The sequence below is a fragment of the Hordeum vulgare genome, chromosome 3H, assembly GCF_904849725.1.
Source record: "Hordeum vulgare subsp. vulgare chromosome 3H, MorexV3_pseudomolecules_assembly, whole genome shotgun sequence".
In the NCBI taxonomy this organism is placed as follows: domain Eukaryota; kingdom Viridiplantae; phylum Streptophyta; class Magnoliopsida; order Poales; family Poaceae; genus Hordeum; species Hordeum vulgare.
In genome coordinates this window covers 483,947,756-483,960,027 of record NC_058520.1, presented here as the reverse complement: position 1 = coordinate 483,960,027, position 12,272 = coordinate 483,947,756, and positions in this window count along the sequence as shown.

The following is a 12,272-nucleotide window of genomic DNA, read 5'->3' as shown; positions in this document are numbered from 1 at the left end:
CGTGGAAAAAGTCGTCTCAAATCAGCCCTAAAACCTCCGTATATATAGGTGGGAGGGAGGGGAGGAGGCAGCCTCAAAACCTAAAGGTTTGGCCGAAATTGGAGGTGGAGGAGTCCTACTCCAATCCTACTTGGAGTAGGATTCCACCTTCCCACTTGGAAACTCTTTCCATCTTGTGTTTTTTCCTTCTCAAACCTTATGGGCCTTAGTGGGAACTTATTCCAGCCCACTAGGGGCTGGTTTATCTCTTCCCATAGCCCATGAGACCCCTTGGGGCGTGACACCCCTCCCGATGGTCCCCGGCACCCCTCCCGGCACTCCCGGTACACTACCGATGAGCCCGAAACTTTTCCGGTAATGCACGAAAACCTTCCGGTAACCAAATGAGGTCATCCTATATATCAATCTTCATTTCCGGACCATTCCGGAAACCCTCGTGACGTCCGTGATCTCATCCGGGACTCCGAACAACATTCGGTAACCAACCATATAACTCAAATACGCATAAAACAACGTCGAACCTTAAGTGTGCAGACCCTGCGGGTTCGAGAACTATGTAGACATGACCCGAGAGACTCCTCGGTCAATATCCAATAGCGGGACCTGGATGCCCATATTGGATCCTACATATTCTACGAAGATCTTATCGTTTGAACCTCAGTGCCAAGGATTCATATAATCCCGTATGTCATTCCCTTTGTCCTTCGGTATGTTACTTGCCCGAGATTCGATCGTTAGTATCCGCATACCTATTTCAATCTCGTTTATCGGCAAGTCTCTTTACTCGTTCTGTAATACAAGATCCCGCAGCTTACACTAAGTTACATTGCTTGCAAGGCTTGTGTGTGATGTTGTATTACCGAGTGGGCCCCGAGATACCTCTCCGTCACACGGAGTGACAAATCCCAGTCTCGATCCATAGTAACTCAACGAACACCTTCGGAGATACCTGTAGAGTATCTTTATAGTCACCCAGTTACGTTGCGACGTTTGATACACACAAAGCATTCCTCCGGTGTCCATGAGTTATATGATCTCATGGTCATAGGAACAAATACTTGACACGCAGAAAATAGTAGCAACAAAATGACACGATCAACATGCTACGTCTATTAGTTTGGGTCTAGTCCATCACATGATTCTCCTAATGATGTGATCCCGTTATCAAGTGAAAACACTTGCCTATGGCCAGGAAACCTTGACCAGCTTTGATCAACGAGCTAGTCAACTAGAGGCTTACTAGGGACAGTGTTTTGTCTATGTATCCACACAAGTATTGTGTTTCCAATCAATACAATTATAGCATGGATAATAAACGATTATCATGAACTAAGAAATATAATAATAAATAATATATTATTGCCTCTAGGGCATATTTCCAACATTTCTCAAGTCAAGAAATTGCTCAATTGGAAAGTCAACTTCCTCATTTTCAGCTAGATGTGTATAACCATCCAGAACTGATTACGTTGCCATCAATTTCTGGTTTAGCAAAAGGACTAGTTAAAACAGGTAAAGCTAGTTATCACGGCTAGTTATCACTCTCCCAGTCTCAACGACAACTGCAGAGCGGGCTTTTTGAGCTATGAAAATTATGAAGACACGACTTCGAAGTACAATGGGAGACGATTTACTTCGCCATTGCATGATAATTTACATAGAAAAGGAATTAGTAGATAAGATTTCATCCGACAAAATTATTGATATTTTTGATCTTACTAGCAAGCATAAAGCCCATTTTAAGCTAATACAAATGTAATGATATTTTTAAGTCATCGAAGCACAACGAGTTGTTCTATATATGAATAATTTTGTACATGATATTTTTTGTTTACTTGACTTGGCCCCCCATATCCATATCCTGGCTCCGCCCCTGCCAGGCGGGCCCCTCACCGATCATGTACAACAGTAAAAGTTAGGCCCCGTGGCCCCCTTGTCCTCTGTGCACCCCTTTATAAGGTGACCCAGGGAGCCAGCCCACGAGGGGACACATGGAGACGCATGGAGGGGCACAAAGACCCCCCGCCACACACACGTACAGGGGGAGGATTCTCCCAGGCTCCCCCATTCTCTCATTCCCCACTCTCCAGAAGAGGAGGAGAGCTCCCAGCCTCCTCCTTCTTCCTCTAGACAGCTCAACGAGCACCATGTACAACTATATGCTCTCCAAATATACACACATGCAGGAGTAGGGATGTTACCTCCATGCGAGGGCCCCGAACCTGGGTAAACCACCATGTGCTATTGCCCAACCCGTTCCAGATCTCCACAATGGTATTGCTCTCACCTCTTTAACCCACCCCCTGGCATCTGTCCCGGAAATACCACGATAGTTTGCACCCACCGTGGGGTATGCTGCTGCTGGAACTGCAGTGTGGTAAGGACCCTTCTCGTCGTCATCGCCGTGGCATCACCGTCGTCTCTCGGTAGCGCTCGGGGACCCGACATTGACACGCCCCCAAGGCGACCGCGCGGAGCTGCGCGTCCTCGTCGCCGGCCTCGCCCTCCTCGTCACCATCGTTGCGACATGGGTTGTCTGTCGCGACATCCCGCGCCCGACCTCAACGTGCGCTCCTCCCGGTCGCCGGCCTACCACCGATATATCGAACGTCACGGTGCTGGACGGATCAGTGGACACGTACAATGTTGATGCGTGGCTGGCTTGCCTAGGCCTCCTGCGTCCCATGCGGCCACACCCTCGTGCTGGCTCGTCGCTGCCGTCCTCGCTACTCTCGACAACAACTGTCTCGTCTGCACAAAAGCAATACTGTTGGCTGCCATCTGTCGGCTGCAGACCTGTCCGGCTGGCGGGTGCAGACATGTTCGGTTGTCGGCTGGAGACCTGTCCGGCTGCCGCCTGGACCCGTTCGGCTGGAACTTGTCCGGCTGCCGACCGGAGACCTGTCCGGCTAATCGCTGCACACTGCGGGATGCCGGCTGCAGACATGTCCGCCTGTAGGGTGCAAACATTGGGTTGCCGGCTACAAACCTGCCCGACTGCCGGGTGCAGACCTGTCCGGCTGCCGGCTGCACACTGTGGGCTGATAGCTGATACCTGTTTGGCTGCCGGCTGCACACGTGCCCGGCTACCGGCTGGAGAGCTGTCTGGCTGGAACGAGTCCGGCTGCGGGATGTCGGCTCCCGCACACGCCTCCTCGCCTCCCCTAGTCCGCATCGGCTGCACCCCACGCGCCCCCAGCCTGATGCGGCAAGAAGAATAGCAAAGGATGAGGGCCAGCTGACCGAAAGAAAAACCTTAGCCGGCAGCCCAAAAAACTCCATATGAGAGAAGACTAAAAAATACAACTAGCAAGAAAAACAAGGCCACTAGCGCTTGCGTGTCAACGTCGCTGCTCAGTCGGCTGGCCCGCCCGCGTCACGGCCTGGCCAATCCGGCCGCCTACTTCAACACCAGGCGACCCGGTCGCCCATCCATTCTGACGTTCGGCCATCGGGCCCGTCCGGCTGCCACAGCCATCGACCGCCAAAGGCTCGGCGGCCACAACAGTGGGTGCGCGAGCGTGCTTCGCTCGCAAAAGGTCTCGCCGGCTGTCGTCAACAAAAACAACCTCATCTGCATGAAAAGCAATGCCAGCTCGTGTATGTGCATCCTCGCATCGCGCACAAAAGCAACTACTCCGAGCAACACTCGGGGGCCATCACCGCATTCATTTAAGCTAGTTTGCTGCTCACCCCACGCCGACTAGTCTCAACCCTGGTGCTGGCCGTTTGGCCCGATTCGTTCCTCCCCGCAGACGGAGCTAGTACCGTCTACGGTACCAAAGGCCCACTCTTCGTCTCAGCTATAGACCGTATCGCGGCTGTCTGGCTAGCAAGGCAAAAGATGGAGGTTACCTCGCGAACAACGTCCCGGGAGAAAACGGTTTGGGCAAACCAACCGTTTCCTTCATGAAATTTCTACCCGGTCGAGCCTCCCCCGGAGTCAGAGTACTGTGCGCTCCCCTCTGCGGCACACTCTTCGTCTCATCTACAGACCGTATCGCGGTTTTCCGGCTAGCCAGAGCAAACGCCAAAGAGCCGAGGGACACGATATGACCCAAGGGGCTCAGATGACACCGAGTTGACATTCCACCCGCATAAAACTTGCATGGCCAAAGTTAAATATTTGATAAATCTACACTGACTAACTTTGTCTCTTCACGACCGTCTTCGCGGGGACCACCATTTCTTGCCGGCTATCGGCTGGAAACCTGTCCGGCTGGATTTTGTCCGGCTACAAACTGCTCGCTGCCGACTGGACCCGTTTGGCTCGAACTTGTCCGGCTGCACGTTGCCGGCTACCGGCTGGAAACCTGTTAGGATGGATTCTATCCGCCTGCCGGCTGGACCCGTCTGACTGGAACCTGTCCGACTGTAGGCTGCCGGTTGAAAACCTGTCCGGCTGCAAACTGCTGGCTGTCGGCTGCAGGCTACAGATTGTTAACTGGACCCGTCCGGCCGGACCGTGTCCGGCTGCAGGCTGCCAGCTGCCGGCTGGAAACCTGTCTGGCCGGATTTTGTCCGGCTACACACTGCTGGCTGCCGACTAGACCCGTACGACTAGACCCTGTCCGGCTCCACACTGCCGGATAAAAACCTATCCGGCTATCGAGTGCCGGCTAGAAACCTGTCCGCGTGCAGGCTGCCGACTCGAACCTGTCTGGCTGTAGGTTGCCGGTTGGAAACGTGTCCGGCTGGAACCTGTCCGGCTGTAGGCTGCCGGCTGCCCGCTGGAACCTGGCCGGCTGGAGGCTCCCCGCTGGAAACCTGTCCGGCTTGATTCTTTCCGGCTGGAGCATGCTTAATGAAATACAGCTACGTCAGCTGCAACCCGCAGCCGGTCGCCATCGACAACCTTTTTGCTACACGAAGAACAAGAAGCCTCCGCACGACCCTTCGATTTGCCCGGAGGATCGGAGGCTACACACGGTGGGATATCTATCGACTGCGGGGAGGATTCTCCCACGCCCCCCATTCTCTCATTCCCCACTCTCTATGAGAGGAGGAGAGCTCCGAGCCTCCTTCTTCTTCCTCTAGACAACGCAAGGAGCACCATGTACAACTATATGCTCTCCATATATACACACATGCAGGAGTAGGGGTGTTACCTCCACGCGAGGGCCTCGAACCTGGGTTAACCACCACATGCTTTTGCCCAACCCACTCCGGATCTCCACAGCGGTCTTGCTCTCACCTCTTTAAGCCACCCCCTGGCATCTGTCCTGGAAATACCATGACAATATGGCTTGCAAAATAATGGTTTCTTAGACATGGTCAAAGAGCTGCTTGCCTTGCTCCACAAAGTCTCTAGGGTCTTCAAAGTCTTTTGGTCCAAATCCCTCGTCAGCAATGCAATCCATCGTCGCAATATTAACGGGAAAAATAAGAACACCACAAAAACAGGGAAAAATAATCTACTTAGAAAAATGCCAACCTATTTTTGTAAAATACTAGGGTGAGTGTAGGTATTATAAAAATTGCTAGGTTTTATTTTTGAAGTGTAAAAGTTGTGAAAAACATTTTAACAGAAAGTTAAAACATTTAAAACTAGGTTTTTATTTAATTCAATGTTGAAAATATTTTGTAAAAAAACTTAGGCAAGTGGTGTTATTTAATACTAAGCAATATTACAAGAATTGTGGTGGAAGAATAATTAGATTTGTATGAATATTCAAATATGTGGAATTTTTGCAAAATGCCAGAAATCAGAAAAGAAAAAGTGGCAATATGCCACTCGGCCATAAACGGTTGGTCGAGCAGGCCCAACTAGCGAAGCCAGCCCAGGAGAGGCGCTGCGCGCGTGTCGTCACGTTTGAACCTGACGCGCGGGGCCGAGTGTCTAGCGACAGAGGGAAAGGTAGGAGAGAGGCAGAGGCTGACGGTGGGGTCCCCATGTCGAGGCCCTCATCAACCTTTGGCAGAGAGGGGCGGCGCTCATCGGTAATGGAGGGAAGCACAGCAAGGGCAACCAACGACGGGAACAGGATGAGGAGGCAGTCGCCGATCAAGGGGTGGTCGCAGGAGTCACCGGAGTGTAGGGAATCACCGGCGATGTGGTCCCATGATAGAGGAGCTTCCGGAGGTGGTCGGAGTCGGTGCTCTAGGCTGCAAAATGCAAGGGGAAGAGAGGGAAACACATTAGCAATGTGCGGTGGTTCTAAATGGAGAGAGAGATTGGCCAGAGCGGATCCTTACCGTGAGATCGATGGCGGCCCGAGGCGGCGGCATCGAGCTCGATGCTGAGCACAGAGAGAGGGAAATGAAGAGGGAGTGGAGCGAGGATTCGATTGGGGTAGGGTGTGGGTGAAAGGGAAGGAGAGGGAGGCACGGGGGCTCCTTTTATAAGGGTGGCGACGGTGTACCGAATGCTGGTGCGCCAGCGGACTCATGGTCTAGGTCAGAGGACGCGGGAGTGACACAGGGCGTGCGTGGGGTGATTCTATGTGTGGTCTACGCCCAGGGGAGGGAAGAAAGAGAGAGGGGAGGCGCGTTTGTGCGAGGCCGCTGGTTGGCCGAACCGGGCGGCGCCGACATGGGCTTCGGAGGGCCGTTGCACAAAGAGAAAGGAAGAGGGAGGAGGGGACAGAGGCGTTGCGTATCCCGGACGTGGAGGGACATCGTCTAGCATGCGGGAGGGGCTCGAGGTGGCCGTGCCCACGAAGTCAACACTCAGGTGTACTGTGGTGTGCTCCAGAGCGCAACTTCGGTCGACATGATTGAGCCTCTGACGTGCTCTGGCACGCCCACTTGCATCCTAAAGCTGCAGAAGTGAGAAAACAAAGGGGAGATGCTCTCGAGCAGCCATGAGTGAGAGAGAGCAGAGAGAGAAGAGTGGTTTTCTGCTGTCGAGATGGAGAAATGGGGGTTTTACCCTGCCAATAATGGAGCTCTGGCCGTTGTAATCTTTCTGGGGGTAAAAGAACACTAGAAGAAGATGCGGTAAAAAGTTGAAGTGAAGGGGATGAGGAAAAGGGGTGAAAGCAACAACTTTACCAAACTACCAAAAGGTGTTTGATGATTGTTTGGGCAAGTTACCTTTACCCGATTGTTGTGAAAGTTAATAGGATTGAATTGTGGTAAAAATAAAGAGTGTTCACCAAGTTTCAACTCTTTTGAGCAAGGTTGGCAATGTAAACAAGAAAATCCCCAAAAATAGACAAAATCAGATTCTTGTACACTTGGGTGACCAAATCGACTCCCACAAATGCACAACTTGGTGTAGCATCCTTATTTGGGGTCTAGATCACCCCTGTAAATTTGGGGACTAGAATTTTCCTAGAATTTATTGAGAATATTTCCTATGGAAATATTTCAAAAGCTTGAAATGGGCAGAAAGGGTTTTGAGGGGTTCTGTGCAATTTTTTAATATGACCATGTGTTGAAACTCATATGTTTGGAAAATATATTTCGAGTGAGTTTCCCCAAATTTTCTCAAATATTTTTAAAGCAAAAAAATATTTTTTACCCACAAAAGATCATTTCTCGCCTCACAAAAAGGTTTCAAACAAAATAGGGAAATACCTTTTAAAATAATTATTTTGTGGTTTTCACACGTATTTTGATAATAGAATCCAAATAAAATTATTGGGGTAAAATATCCCTCCTAAATTAAGGACTTATACTACAAATCCCAACTGAGGGGTTTTTGAAACCTTAAAATAAATAAATTCCTTTTTGTTGAAATAATATTTTATAAAAATAGTTTCTTGTCCTATACACATGGCATGGGGTCAAGGAGGGGAGTTTTAGAGGGAAGAATAATTTTGGTGACTTAAAACACAATCAATGACACAAGCAAGTTGCAATCAAATCAACCATCACAAGCACTCAAATAGTTTTAATTGCTTCCAAATTTTGTATAAACATAATGTGGCAAAGTGGTATAAACACAAGGTGTGACAGACCTACCCCCTTACAAGAATCTCGTACCCTGGAGTCCTAGGCTAAGCACTAAAGAGATAAGGGAACTCGGATTTAAGGTAGTCTTCACGCTCCCATGTTGCTTCTGCTTCGGTGTGGTTACTCCACGAGACCTTGAAGTACTTGATGGTGCGGCTTCGTGTGCAACGCTCACCTTCTTCCAAGATGCGGATTGGTCTCTCACGATAAGTGAGGTCTGGCTGAAGGTCGACGGCGTGATGATCGATGTTCTTGTAGAGGTCTAGATGGTTGGGAACTTGGAGGCACTTCCGGAGTTGTGACACGTGGAAAACGTTGTGCACATCCGAAAGCTCGGAAGGTAGCTCTAGCTGGTAACAAACTTCTCCTCGCCTTGTGGTGATCTTGAAGGGGCCAATGTTTCTTAGTGCAAGTTTCCCCTTAACGTGGAAACGCTTGGTTCCTTTGAGAGGCGTGATGCGGAGGTATTCATAGTCTCCGGTGTTGAGATCCACTTCTCGACGGTATGAGTCAGCGTAGCTCTTCTGCCTTGACTTGGCGGTCTCTAGACGTTCCCTCACGAGTTGAAGTTGCACTTTGGCTTCAGGGAGAATATCTGATCCAAAGACCAGTCCTTCTCCAGTCTCAGACCAGTTGAGGGGAGTGCGACACTTGCGTCCATACAACACCTCAAATGGTGCCATCTGCATACTGGAGTGGTAGTTGTGGTTGTAGGATAACTCAGCGAAGGGCAAAAAATCCTCCCACTTGGCTCCATATGCCAAATCATATGTCCTCAAGTATCTGATTTGCTAGTTCCGTGTGTCCGCATGTGTGAGCGTGAAAAGCAGTGCTGAAAGAAAGCTTGGTTCACATTGCTCCTTGGAAGTGCTTCCAAAATCTCGAGGTAAACTATGTACCTCGATCTGACACGATCTTATTAGGAACTCCATGGAGGCTCACGATACGCTCGATGTAGAGACTAGCTAGCTTGTTCCCATCATAGGAGGTCTTGACAAGAATGAAGTGGGCCACGTTGGTCACGTGATCGAGAATGACCCAAACGGAATCATGTCCTTGCCTTGAGGTATTGGTGTTGAAATATGCCCTAGAGGCAATAATGAATTGGTTATTATTATATTTCCTTGTTCATGATAATCGATTATTATCCATGCTAGAATTGTATTGATTGGAAACTCAAATACATGTGTGGATACATAGACAACACATTGTCCCTAGTGAGCCTCTAGTTGACTAGCTCGTTGATCAAAGATGGTCAAGGTTTCCTGGCCATAGACAAGTGTTGTCACTTGATAACGGATCACATCATTAGGAGAATGATGTGATGGATGATACGTCTCCATCGCATCTACTTTTCCAAACTCTTTTGCCCTTGTTTTGGACTCTAATTTCCATGATTTGAATGGAACTAACCCGGACTGACGCTGTTTTCCGCAGAATTGCCATTGTGTTGTTTTTGCGCAGACATAAAAGTTCTCGGAATGACCTGGAAATTTATGACGATTTTTTGTGGAATATATAAAAAATACTGGCGCAAGAATCACCTGGAGACGTGGAGCCAGGAGCCCACAAGCCCACGAGGCGCGCCCCCCTGGCCGCGCCTGGCAGGCTTGTGAGCCCCTTGTGGCTCCGCCGCCTCCAATTCCAGCTCTATATATTCTCTCTCGCCCAGAAAAAAATCAAAGAGAAGAGTTCATCGCGTTTTACGATACGGAGCCGCCGCCACCACCTGTTCTTCCTCTGGAGGGCAGATCTGGAATCCGTTCTGGGCTCCGGAGAGGGGGAATCGACGCCTTCGTCATCACCAACCAGCCTTCTTCGCCCATTCCATGATACTCTTCATCGTTCGTGAGTAATCTCATCGTAGGCTTGCTGGACGGTGATGCGTTGCATGAGATCTATCATGTAATCGAGTTAGTTTTGATGGGGATTGATCCCTAGTATCCAATATGTTCTGAGATTGATGTTGCTACTACTTTGCTATGCTTAATGCTTGTCACTAGGGCCCGAGTGCCACGATTTCAGATTTGAACCTATTATGTTTTCATCAATATATGTGTGTTCTTGATCCTATCTTGCAAGTTGTAGTCACCTACTATGTGTTATGACCCGGCAACCCCGGAGTGACAATAGCCGGTACCACTCCCGGAGATGACCATAGTATGAGGAGTTCATGTATTCACTAAGTGCTAATGCTTTGTTACGGTTCTCTATTAAAAGGAGACCTTAATATCCCTTAGTTTCCATTAGGACCCCGCTGCCACGGGAGGGATGGACAATAGATGTGATGCAAGTTCTTTTCCATAAGCACGTATGACTATATACGAAATGCATGCCTACATTACATTGACGAACTGGAGCTAGTTACATATCTCTCTGTGTTATAATTGTTGCATGATGAATGTCATCCGGCATAATTATCCATCACCGATCCAAAGCCTACAAGTCTTTTCCTACTGGTCCTTGCTATGTTACTTTGCCGCTATTGCTGTCACTGCTGCTACTGTTACCGCTCCTGCTGTCACTACCGTTATTGTTACCGTTGCTACCATTGCTATCACACTACCTTGCTCCTGAAACTTTGCTGCAGATACTAAGTCTTTCAGGTGTGGTTGAATTGACAACTCAACTGCTAATACTCGAGAATATTCTTTTGCTTCCCCTTGTGTCGAATCAACAAATTTGGGTTGAATACTCTACCCTCGAAAACTGTTGCGATCCCCTATACTTGTGGGTTATTATTGGACAAGACCAAAACTATGAACGTAGCATATGATCGTGTCAGTTTATGGCTACTGTTTTCTGCATGTCAATGTATCTATTCCTATGACCATGAGATCATGCAACTCCCGGAGACCGGCGGAATAGCTTCTGTGTATCAAACATCGCAACATAACTGGGTGACTATAAAGGTGCTCTACATGTATCTCCAAAGGTGTCTGCTGGGTTGGCATGGATCAAGACTGGTATTTGTCACACGTGTGACGGAGAGGTATCTCGGGGCCCACTCGGTAATACAACATCACAATAAGCATTGCAAGCAATTTGACTAAGGAGTTAGTCACGGGATCTTGTATTACGGAACAAGTAAAGAGACTTGCCAGTAATGAGCTTGAACTAGGTATGGAGATACCGACGATCGAATCTCGGGCAAGTAACATACCGAAGGACAAAGGGAACAACATACGGGATTTACTGAATCCTTGACATAGAGGTTCGACCGATAAATATCTTCGTAGAATATGTAGGAGACAATATAGGCATCCAGGTCCCGCTATTGGTTATTGACCGGAGAATGTCTCACGTCATGTGTGCATAGTTCTCGAACCCGCAGGGTGTGCACACTTAAGGTTCATTTGACGTTTCAGTAGTATTGAGTTATGTATGTTGGTGGCCGAAGATTGTTCGGAGTCCCGAATGAGATCCTGGAGTTCACGAGGAGCTCTGGAATGGTCCGGAGGTAAAGATTGATATATAGGAAGTGCTGTTTTTGGTCATCGGAAAAGTTTCAGGTACTTCGGTAGTGTACCGGGAGTGCCCGGAGGGTAGCGGGGGCCATTGGGAGGGGTGTCTCGACCCAAAGGACCTCATGGGATGTGGGAGGAGTCAAACCAGCCCCTAGTGGGCTGGCCGAACCACCCACTAAGGCCCATGCGGCTAGGGGTAGTAAAAACCCAAAGGTGGAAAAGGTGGAAAGGGTTTCCAAGTGGAGAGGAGGAATCCTACTTCTAGTAGGACTGGAGTAGGACTCCTCCACCTCCAATTTCGGCCAAACCTTGAGGGTTTGAGGGTGCCTCCTCCCCTCCCTCCCTGCTATATATACTAGAGTAATTAGAGGCAGCTCTAACCCTAATTAGCCACGTGATGACCTCTCTCTCTAGATCGTTTTCTCCTCCACATTAGTTCCGCAGCGTTTGGCGAAGCCCTGCTAGATTGTCCACCACCACCACCTCCATGCCGTCATGTTGGAGAACTCATCTAGCTCTCCTCCCCTCTTGCTGGATCAAGAAGGTGGGGTCTTAATCGAACTGTACGTATGCTGAACACGGAGGTGCAGTCCGTTCGGCACTAGATCGGGATGGATCGTGATGAGATCGCGGGACGGACTGCGATTTGGATCGCGAAGATGTTCCACTACATCAACCGCATTATATACGCTTCTGCTTAGCGATAAACAAGGGTATGTGGATCCGATCTCCCCTCTCATAGATGATCATCACCGTGGATAGGTCTTGCGTGTGTGTAGGAAAATTTTGTTTCGCATGCAACGTTCCCCATCAGTGGCATCATGAACCAGGTCTATGCGGAGATGATATCTCGAGTAGAACACAAAAGAGTTTGTGGGTGTTGTTGTTCAATTTGCTGCCCTCCTT